The sequence below is a fragment of the Lathyrus oleraceus genome, chromosome 1, assembly GCF_024323335.1.
Source record: "Lathyrus oleraceus cultivar Zhongwan6 chromosome 1, CAAS_Psat_ZW6_1.0, whole genome shotgun sequence".
Lineage (NCBI taxonomy): Eukaryota > Viridiplantae > Streptophyta > Magnoliopsida > Fabales > Fabaceae > Lathyrus > Lathyrus oleraceus.
Genome location: NC_066579.1, coordinates 1,753,527 through 1,765,877, shown reverse-complemented (window position 1 = coordinate 1,765,877; position 12,351 = coordinate 1,753,527).

Below are 12,351 nucleotides of genomic sequence, written 5' to 3'. Positions count from 1 at the left end.
AGTTGTTCCCTTGATCTCACCTTTCCAAAAAGTCCAAAATCTCTTCATTTGGACAAGGTTTGAATGACTTGCGCGTAGGCGTAATGCATGGCCCCATTTGGAAAGATTTGTAATCAATTTTCATTTCAACATTGCATGGTCCCTTGGTTTTGTTTCAGCATCATTTGGAATTGAGTTTGGACCTTTTGGCATCATTGATTAGGCTTTGTACACACCCATGCAAGCATGCATAAGATCATTGCTATTTTTGGATTCTTGATGGAAGTGTGTAAAAAGAACTTGGTAGCCTATAAATACATGACCCTGGTGACCAGAAATTGGATCCTCTTGCCCAAGCTTCATCCCCATTGTCTCCCAAACCCCAATTAAAGGATAATCTTGAAGATTTCTTGAGAAATCAATTTTCAATTCTCATTCTATTTTGGAATTGAAACTCCACAAGTCCAAGCTTTTTAATCATCAATGTCATCTCCTACAAGCTTCTAGAGTTAAGCCAAGCCAATTTGGAAGCAATATCAAGTTGATTTGAATCTCCTCGAAGGTGAGATTTCATAAACTTTTCTTCTTCTATTCTCCCTCATTACTCATCCATTTTGATTGATTGTTGGTTTGCTGAAGTCCTACCATTGTAGGCAACAAGATTAAGTTGCTTTGAGGTCAAATCGAAGCAACTCAGATCATGATCCTCAAAATTCAAATCTCTGTATCTTTCAATATACTTGGAATTGGAGAAAATTGAGGCCAGATTCGAGCTCTTGAGCATTTTTTTTCTTTAAAATCATATCCTTGTTTTTCATTTTGGTGAGGGTTGGTGGTCATCCAGTTCGGTGAGGTTCACCGGAGAAGATGACCGGAGCCTAGCTCCGATGGTGTGTTGGCATGTTCTCAACCCTTTGATCCATTCAAAACGTTTTAATCTCGTCCCTTGGTTCTGATTACCATTCCTGCAGCGCGTTTGACTATTGCGTTTGGTGGACATCACACGCGTGGCCATCAGATTTGCCACCTCAATTAATTAGGGAGATCTGACGGCCCTTATTTTTTTTTAATTTCATTTTATTTTCTGAATTTCCATTTAATCCACTTACTTTATTTAATTCATAGAAATTTCATTTTTAATCCAAAAAATATGGGACTTTCACCAAAAATCTTTAAATATTTTTCTCTTCCATATTCTGAATTAAAATTATTTTTTGGATTAATTTTTGTATTTTTCATGAATTAAATGTTTTTATGCATATTTTTAATTGTTTAAAAATACTTCTGACTTTTTAAAAATAGTGAAGTTTTTTGTCTAAGGTCCTTTGACCTTGTTTGACCTAGGATAAATCCCTTGGCCATTTTTTTGGTGTTTTAAAGGGATTTTTAGGTTTTGACCAAATTAAAATGCATTTTAATTCATTTTTAAATTGATTTTTAATTGATTAAATGTTTAAAAATTACGTTGAGCCATTTTTATGGTCTTGTGATATTTGACTTTTTATTTGGACCTTGGACAAGGTTGATATGACTTTTGTTGGATCAAAACCATTGAATTTAGGGGATTGACGTAATGTACATTTCATCTCCCAAAATAAATTGATGGTTTTGATTTGATGAACTTCCTCCCATGATCAATTTGTATTTATATCTTCCCCTCCCTCTTCATCTTCATCCCCATTCTTCCCCATTCCCTCATTTGACCAATGAAATCTCTAATGTGTAAAGGCTAATTGATTCACCAATGGCTTTGTGTCATATGAATCAATACAAGTGTGACTGAGATAGGTCTTTCCCATTTTCTTTAAGTGTGTGGTATGTTCTAGGAGTTTGGTTCTTTGTGCCAAATCTCTAACATGCATTAACACCTATATTTTTATTGCCCGACCTCAGATAGTTGTGACTTCTACATAAGTCCAATTACGATTGCTTAACATAGAGCTAAATTTGACCCTCAAGGTATAACATTCTAGTAAGTGAGATTGTAAGTCTCCCATTCTTCATGGCATTGTGTGGAGACTTGACCTTTTTTCCTTTCATGAGAGCTATTGGCATACTTGTTGAATTATCTAAGTTGGAGCCCTTCTCATGGAAGATTTCTTGGTTTAAGGATTCATACTTGTGAATGAATGGTTGAGTGTTCTCCAAAGAATGACTTAATCAATTTAAAATCACCTCTAATACCACTAACTTTTGACTAACCTTTGACTAACATTTGACTAATTCTTGTTCATATTGCTTTACTTTCAAGTCCTTTACTATTATGCAATTTAAATTTCAGTCCTTTATCATTCATTGCCATTTACATTTCATATAACTTGTTTATGTTTATGTCCTTTTCACTTTGCTTATTTGAGCCATATCTTGTGAGTGTATATATTGTTTGTGTGTCTTTGTTTTGTTTGTGGTCTTAGTACCATAAAACACATAATAACAACAAAAACCCTAAAAAACATTTGGTGGACTGTTGGATTTTATCTGAGCTTTGGACTTAGAATTGGGCAACATTCCATGTGCTAAAGGACTTGGCCAATGCCAATATTTGAGACTAAGCTATCTTTGAATTGTGCTTTCATCTGATGCAAGACTTGAGAATTTCTTGGGTTCATCTGCTACTTTGTCTCTATGCTTAATTGTTATTTTGATCTTGTGTCTGATGTTTTGTTCTAAGTTGACCAAGGAATATTTCATCTGATACATGGGAAGGCAATGAAGATTATTAGCTATTGAATTGCTTGCTTGGATGTGGCCATCATTATTTGATGCCTTGATCTTCATGATGTCTGGATATTGCTCATTGCTTATTTGATTATTGCTTGATTAAAGTCCAAAGGGAAATGGGTTTCTATATGACATTCTTGTCTGTTGGATTGCATCTCATTGGTCAGATCTTTTCAACCTTTAACTTTTAAATTTATGCTTAGGGTGACCTCTTTATCTCCTCCCACTTCTTAAATTTCAAAATCTCTCTCTTCAAAAACCTTTCTTTGCTTGTGATTTCAAATTTAGACTCTGTATTTAATGATTAGAAACTTTGGTCTTATGCCATTGAATTTTTTCAAAGCTACGAATAAGCGAAAAAGAAACTTGATGTTGATCAAGGGTTTATTCGCGTTAGTATGAAAATAATTTGTGAAACATTTGAAATGATATGAGGTACTTATTAAAGAAAAGGGCTTGGTGTTAACCAAGTCGATTTTGAAAATGATTGTGGAATGAGTTGATTTTATTTTATTTGTGAAGGTTAATGGATATTAAGAGATTGATTTTGGTTTGGAAAGGTTTTTGTGTGACTTTGAAAAATATACTTGATGTTGATCAAGCACATTTGATTTTAGTATTTTTGAAAGGTTATTTTTAAAAATAATTTTATCGTTTTGAATTACCAATCATGTATCAATTAAAATAAATAAAATAAACTAAAATAAAACAATAATAATAATAATAAATAATAAAAGAGAGTGGATACACTATCAATATAATAAGTGAAAAAAAAAGGAAATAAAAGAAAATACAAAAATAAAGAAAGAAAGAAAGAATAAGAAAACAATAAATAAAAAATATACAAAAGACAAAAACAGACTGAAAATTCAGGGTGTAACTAGGAAAATGCTCTAGGACCAAAGGAGGGGGGGCCCATAGGGGTGTACTGAGCAATCATGGGGTGTGGGGAAACTTCATATTCCTTAACCCCATATTTGGTTACTATTTCCGTAGTAACAAAAATGGAAGAAAAAGATTCCAACAAAAACGTAAAAACACAATAACTTTCTCGATTATTCATGGAATTAAGAAAATAAATATGAAAATTTATCTACTCGATCTCAGAAACACAATGGTATGTTCAAAATCAACAAATAAACAAGAATGAAATTTGAAAGTCAATAAAAATACAACAACATATATTTGCTTGATTCAATCATTTTATCCACTCTCGTGACAAACAAAATATGAATTCATGCTTGGGGTGATGTTGGGAAGTTGTTGGATACATTATTTATGTAAAACAAGCATCAATTTGCATTTTACATTTTTTTCATGGAGGTTCAAAAACACTTTAAACTCTTGATTTTGAATCAATGGAGTTTTCATACAAAATAGTGGCGATTAATATACTAATTAAGTGCAGCAAGAATAATAATGCAAAGAAAATTAAATAAATGAAATTTAAATCACATTTAATCATTTTTGCTCATGGAGGTTCAAAACACTTTAAACTCTTGATTTTGAATCAATGGAGTTTCCATGCAAAATGGTGATGATTAAGTTACTAATTAAGTGTAGCAAGAATAATAATGCAAATAAAATTAAATAAACGAAAATTAAATCATATTTAATCACTTTTTCTCATGTAGTTTCAAGAACACTTTAAATTCTTGTTTTGAATCAATGAAACTTTCATGCAAAATGGTGATGATTAAGGTTCTAATTAAGTGTAGCAAGAATAATAATGCAAAGCAAATTAAATACACAAATTAAAAGTTTGCCTAAATAAAGAAGAATAAAATGTGACTTGAAAAATTGGAGAGAAATTTGGGCAAAGTTTTGGTTTGTTCTTGTGAGTGATTCTTGGTGTGATTTGTGAATGAAATGGGGTTTCTTTATAGGCTCTAGAAATGTTAGTTTAGGAATTATGAAAAAAAGAAATGCAAAGAGTGTGAGTGTCTTCTAGAAACTTATTTAATTAAATGGTGAATAATGATGTAATATATGCATGAAATAATGATGTAATATATGCATGGAATAATGATTTAATAAATGAGAGATATTTTGGACCTTCTAGAAATATTGATTTTTGTTTTATGATGCATGAAAATGAATAATAAGATTCAAATGGATATTTTGATGATAAATCAAATGATCATGAATTTATTTTTTAAAATGCATAATGAAAAAAATGCAATTTTAGTCAATTTCTTCAACATGTAAAATATTGACTTTATATTGATTTTTTTACTATAATGCATATATGTATGATTATGGTGACTTTATTTGATGATAAAAATGCATATGGATAAAAATGAAAAACTTGACAAATGGACTTGTATCAGATGAATTAAAAATGCCTGGACAAAATTGAGGAACGACACTTGGGCATTTGAATTTCAAGGACCTTAATGCCATGAAAAAAATAACATGGTTATGGGGATTCTAGTGATTAACATGCCAATTGAAGTATGGAAGAGTGTATGTAGGCCAAACAATACCGAGTAAGTTTTAACAAAGATGTAGGATGCATAACCAAGTGTCATCTTTAGGTGGTGGATTTGGACGTTTTTGGACTGATGCAAGTTGGCTCAATCGAAGGAAATAGGTACTTTGTTACCTTCCTTGATGATTTTAGAAGAAAATTATGGATTTACATGATCAAAAGAAAAGATGAGGTTCTGAAGTATTCAAGAAGTTCAAATCCATGGTAGAAAGACAAAGTGATCACAAAATAAAAACTCTAAAAATAAATGGTGGAGGTGAATATGTCTCAAATGATTTTGGGAAATTTTACGATCAAGAGGGAATTTTACATAAGTAGTTACACCTTATACGCCTCAACAAAATGGAGTCATCGAGAGGAAGAACCGATCGATTATGATCATTGTCAAAAGCATGTTGAAATGGAAGAACTTCCAAAAAGAGTTATGGGGAAAAACGGTGTCCATATCAACATATTTCTTGAATAGGTGTCTAACAAAGAAGCTGAAAAATATTACACCCAAAGTATCTTGGTTTGAATTCAAGTCAAATATGAGTCACTTGGTGGTATTTGGTTCGGTTGTATATAAACTTGTTTCAGATCAACTAAGAAAAAAGCTAAATGATGAGGGAGAGAAAATGATACTTGTTTGGTATCACTCAGATGGCTACAAACTCTATGATGCAGTCAACAAAAGAATCATAATCCGTAAGGATGCAAGTTTTGATGAATCCAAGGACTAGCAACATCTTGAGTTTAATTACAACAGCGTTGTAACTATTTATGCAGTGTTTGAAAATGTAAAAAATGCAGTCGGTAAAGTTCAAGTTGAAGAAAATGTGAGAAGATCAACGAGGAAAATATGCATGCCCGCAAAACTACAAGATTGTGGGCTTTCCTCAAATAATGAACTAAATGACAAGGGTGATTTAATGAAGGAGTTTGAAATGATCGACTTTGGTCTTATGCCATATTTCCTCGACATTGATTTTCAAAGTCCAAAAAGTGGATGCTCATGAATCAAAGGAGGTAATCTCTTGAGATATTGAAGAAGTTTGAATTGGAGCATTGTAATGTGGCAATTACCCTCGCAGAGCCAATATTTCAGCTGTTAAAAAAATAAAGTAAAACAAGATATTAATTTAATGTAGTACAGGAGGCTGATTGGATTATTGTGTTAATTATGCAATACGAGACCGAGCTTGCCTTATACTATTGGCATTGTGATAAGATTCACGGGGAAGCCAAAAACATCATGCTTTGAAGCAGTCAATAGAATTCTAAGATACGTCAAATGTTTGATTGGCTCCAGATTTCTATTTCTTGCAACAAGTAAAGGTATAAAGTGCAAATTGCTTGGTTATACATGCCCAAACTAGTGTGGAGATAAAGATGACAAATAATCCACAAGTGGATACATCTTTATGTATGGAGAAACATCAATCTCTTGGAGTTCTAAGAACGAACCGGTTGTGGTGCTCTCTTTTTGTGAGACCGAGTACATTGCAATGTCTAGGGGTGGAAAAATAGGTTGTGGCTTGTCGGGATGACCCACACACCTACCAAAATATGGCGGGTTGGGTTGGGATTTTGTGCCCGCATACCCTATCATCCCACCCTACTTTAAGCTCGCCCCGTCTTAAGCTCGCCAAAAAAAGGTGCGGGTTGGCCCGCCTGCCCGCCAACCTAGTTATCAAGCACTCAAAATATTTTTTTTGGTTGGTTGAAATTTAATACTTGAACTATAGTTTTGGAATACTTGTTGATGATTTTATTTTATACATAAATTTTTGAATATATGCAATATTTTTTAAAGTAAAATTTGTTAAAAAAAAGATACTTCACAAAAAATATTCTAAAAAAAAGTGAAAAATCTAATTGAAATATAAAAATAAGCCTATTAATCTATTAAAAAATGAAAAAAAAAATAAAAATAACAAAATTGGCGGGCAAGCCCTCCGCCCACCAACCTGTCTCCTTGGCGGAGCGGGCTAGATTTTTAAGTCTAATTTCACTTGCTAGGCTTCCCCCCCCCCCCCCCCCCCCCCCTCTACCCTAATTTTTTGGCGGGCTTAAGGGTGAGCGACTCGTTTTTCCACCCCTAACAGAGCCTATATGTGTGTGTCAAGTTATATGATTGATGAATTTGAGGAAGGAGTTATTCAAGTAGAGTATGAAGTTGTCACTTTGCACATGAGATAAGCAAGTAGATAAGTATGAGATTTTACTACTCGAGAGAACTTGTGAGTAAAGAAAAGTAGAAGTTGGGGTATTGCAAAAGTGAAGATCAATTGACCGATTTGCTTACCAAAGGAGTAACTATTGAGGTTTTCATAAGTTTGAAGAAGGACATGAGTATGAAATACTAGAAGGACTTGAATTGAAGTGGTGCATCGTGAAAGTAGTGTACTTTAAGTTACTATAACTGGTTATAGTAGGAGTGTAATCGATTACCACCCATTTAGCAACAATCAGAATCAAATAGAAGCATCCTATAACCAGTTACAATTTTAATGTAACTGGTTACCACACTCAAATTTTATGTATTTTGAAGTCAATAGCTTTCTATAACCGATTACAGGTTTGGTGTAACTGGCTATAGAGTTGTAAAATTTGTTTTGTCCTTTAGTTGGTTAGCTACATTTTTAAGTATTGTTGTATAAGTAAAATAATAGTTTTAAATAAAAAATTAACACATAATTAAAAATCACTCTAAAATGAAAAAAATACTTAACTTTCACTAAATTTAAAATCTCTCTCTCTCTCTCTCTCTCTCTCTCATTGATAAGTTTTTCTTCTTCGGTTACTTCTTCATCTAGAGGACCAATCAAAAATACTGATTTCAAACCTAAGTGAAATGTCGACCAGCCTTGCTTGCATGTCAAGGCTACCACCAATCGAACAGTCTCCAATCTTGGATTGAATAGCCTATAAGATCCAATTTTTTTATATCTAGCATACCCCAATTTTGCTCCTTATTCAATAAACAGATGCATGCATCAAGACATTCACATCATCTACATAGCATGACATGTATTTCATCATGCACCATGCCTAAAATGACAACCAAAATAAATTTTCGGATCTACAGACGGACCAGTCGAACTGATTCTCAAATGTACATGAAATTAATGGGCGAAAAATTTCAAATTCGACCTTGCAGACGTCAATTTTATTGATCTACGATTTACGTCGTTTAACCTGGAGTGCTCGTTTTATTTTTTCAACTACTTTTTCAGTCGAAATTTGAACAGTTTGAGCCTTTTAACCTATCAGTTTTTATTTCTCAATTTCATTGAAACATAAGTCCAATTTCATTGTGTTGCCCATTTTGGTGCATCTAGTTTCTTTTTTTCAAGCATTTTTACGCTTGATTTTTTATTCATTTTTTCCCTCTTATTTTGGTTTTTTAATCAAAATAAACATTAAAAAAAATAGAGACAAATAATTAATCAATTTCATTTTTATTTATTTTTATTGAAAAATTGATTTGTACTCTTTGATCTTATCTTGATCCAAAAATATCTTAGAAAAATATCCAAGGGTGTTTTAGACGTTTTATTAATTTCAAAAACCCTACTACCATGTTGTATATTATAGTGTGAATGGCCAAATGACAGAGACTCATAACCAAGCCACCTGTTTTCAATCATCCATTTAAGACTCTGATTGCAAAAAATTAAGAATAAAAAAGGGAAATGAGGTGTTTTTGTGTTTGACCTTCACGTGAACATTGATACACTACACATTCATTTTTTAACATACCTCATATCAAATCACATTATCACTCATTCACCCTTATCAACTTATTCCTCTTTTCACTACTGAATTTTTTTTCTTTTCTTCACACAACACAACATTTCCACCATAAGCATTACATCTTTACCTTCTCAATTTTTTTACCACACTACTATCATATTCATCCTCTTCTCCCTTATACCCTTCAAACATAATAAATCACTCATCTTTTTCACCTTCTTCACTAATCTACACAATCTACACCAAACTACAACCTCCATTCAAATGTCCATCCTTGAAACTACTTCTCTTTATTTCATGAAAAATCCAAACCGCTACCATTAAACATTAACTTCAACCTCACAAAACAATCAAACTCCAAATTTCATAATCTTTTCCTCACAACATAACCACACAAATCTCATATTTCACTCTCATAACAACCAAAAATCCATCAATTTCATTCTCCTCACTTCATAACCTCTCTATCACATGAAACCACTACCAACATACTGATCCCTTTTTCATGAAAAACAACAACAACACTTTACATTTCATAATACATACTCACGCTTCTAACCAACACAAAAATTGTAACATCACCTTCTACCACACACTAAAAAACTACACTCACCCCTCTTTCTTAGTTTATTTGGATCTTGAAGGGTGAGGAAGAAACAAAGTATATAAAAAATATACATGAGAATATTTGCTCTTGTTATCAACTAGCAATAACTACAACCATGTGAAGTTTTCTTGGAAAACTCAACCCGCCACTGATGTCGCCCGTCCCCATGTTTGTATGTTTTTGTTGTGTTGGAAAGCTGAGAGAAATGTGAGATTACGCGAGAGAGAAGAGGATTTTGTCTTCTTTTTTTTCTCTGGTCTTTGTTGAAACACATTTACTTCTCTCCTTTCCTCTTGTTTTTTTAATTGATTTTGATGAGGGATGGCCACATGTGGACATAACTAAAAATAATAATAAGTTGAGACATAGCAAAGTGAGGGGCAGACCCTTACTACTTTTGTACTTCTTTATTTATTTATTTCTTATTTTTTCTAAAGTTTTAGTTTAGTTTTTATTTTGTTTGGGGTTAGGCCCCAAATCAATAGCTTGATAGCACCCCATGTCATACACCCATTGTCATTTCTCTTTATTTTTATTATTTACTTGCATTGTATTATTTAAATAAGTAGTTAATTAGTTGATTATTTTGTTAATTGATTAGTTGATTACTTTAATTAATTAAATGCTTATTTATTTTGACTTGATTAGTTGACTAAGCTTTAAATAATTATTTGTTTTTTTAAGTAAATTACATGACATATTTTTCAATCGATCTTTCATGTGCTTGGTTGATTTAATTAGGTTATCTCTATCCATGTTCATATGGCGATGTAAAATATTTTGGTTGCTGTTGCATTTTATTGCATTGCGATTTCAGAGTTAAATCCTATTTAACTTTTGAGAACTGTTTGGATGCATATATTCGGTTTCTCGGCTTCTTATAAGAGTGATTATTACATTAATCCACCCTGAGTTAGCTTAGAGATGAATTCAGTTTCTTTTTATTTCAGTTGGTGTTCAGTCTCATGGCTTACTCTTAGGCCTTCTTATAATGAACTCTTGATCAATATCGAGATAGTTTTCAACTAAACTCAAACTATTTTCAAAACCATTTTCAACTAACTTCCGACCAATTTTAAAACCAAATCAAACACAATGTTAAAACTTTTTTCTAAACAAACACGAAAGAAAAGGACTGTTGGAATCTAGCATTCCAGCATAACCCTCGAATGATTGGTCTCGAGTCACATGTTTTGGGTTAACCATTTATTTTTTTCTTTCACTCTTAAAACACTTATTAACTTGGACAAAAAATGGTCTTAGGATCTAGCATTCTGGCATAACTCTTTGAACAATTGGTTCTGAGACACGTGTCTTATTCTTATTGAGTGTTCATTGTCCATCAAACAATTTTGTTAATTAACCTTGAATAAAAATGGAATGTTGGAATCTAGCATTCCGGTGGAACCCCAAATGATTGATCCCGAGGCTTATATCCCGTTCTCATCGAGAATTCATCATTCACCTATAAAATACATTCAACAAATCAAACTCTTTTCTCGTTGCCGTGTGATTAATCTTAAGTACATTTTCTAAAATGAAAGACATTTAGTCTTAATGTGATTCAAAGAAATGCTTCATCCATAATCATTGAGTTGAGATAAATGATGTTTTCTTGTGAATATTGATATGTATAAATTCATTCAATGTGATGAAAACATATGCTCCTAACCTATTTTGGGTAAAAAATTATTTTATGTCGATTAATACAAAGTAGCTTTTGCTAAAATCGACCAACAAACAGAAAATTTCTACCCATAACTACTTATGCCTTGAGTTCTCCATCGCACCCGGAGATACATAGGAGCAAGACCTTCAATTTTGTTAGGCACAATAATAAAAAAACTTTTTGCGAACCTTTTTCTTTTTCTCTTTACACTTTTAATAATTCAAAGAAAACAAATAACATTAGATAACATCCAATCGCAAGTTAAACTAAAAGTTTCTCGTTGAGTACAACGGACGTGAGGGGTGCTAATACATTCCCCTTGCATAACCGACTCCCAAACCCAAATATGGTTGTGACGACTATGTTCTTTTCAAAGGTTTTATCGATATTTTCCTAATCCTTCATTGGAATAAATAAAGTTCGGTGGCGACTCTGTTCGATTTTTTTTCATGAGCGTGCGATACGCTTTTCGCAAGATCATATTTTTCGAGGTACGACAAATGATGACTCTACTCGGGAGAGAATGCTCCATGCAAGAGAGAGTCAAGCCTAATTTAGACAACTTTGTGATGAATATTGGGTTTTCTTTTTTTTTCTCTCTCTCTCTCTCTATGTTTGCTCTCTTCATTTCTATATGCTTATCATCTTATTTATTTATGGGATTTGGGATGATATCATGAGTAAATCTCTACACCCGAGCTTTGGAAAAATAAGAGAGAACACATAAGTTTAGAATTGGAAGTTGTGTAGTGTTAATCCCTAAGGGCCTCTCCTTGTGTTCCTAGCATGAAGGCTCTGCCTAGAGTAGACCTATTCATAGATCTCGTTATAAGACAGTTATCCTGTTACATAATGTTGATTCATGAAGGGTTCATGGTTCTAGGACCCCTCTTAGAACTAGTTTCTGCTTTGGTGGTTACGTAATGTTAGTCTCCAAGGGCCACTACTTGCACGCCTAACATGAAAATCCCTCTCAGAATATACATTTTTGTCACTCTTGTCATAAATCGGCTAGCCTATTTCATGATTTTGATACAATTAGAGTCCGTGACTCTGGGAACCTTATCCAAAACCTAGAAACTATCTTGTGAGCGGTTTGTGGGTAGAAAGCCTAGAACTATCAGTTAAGAAACCTTCCAAATAGGG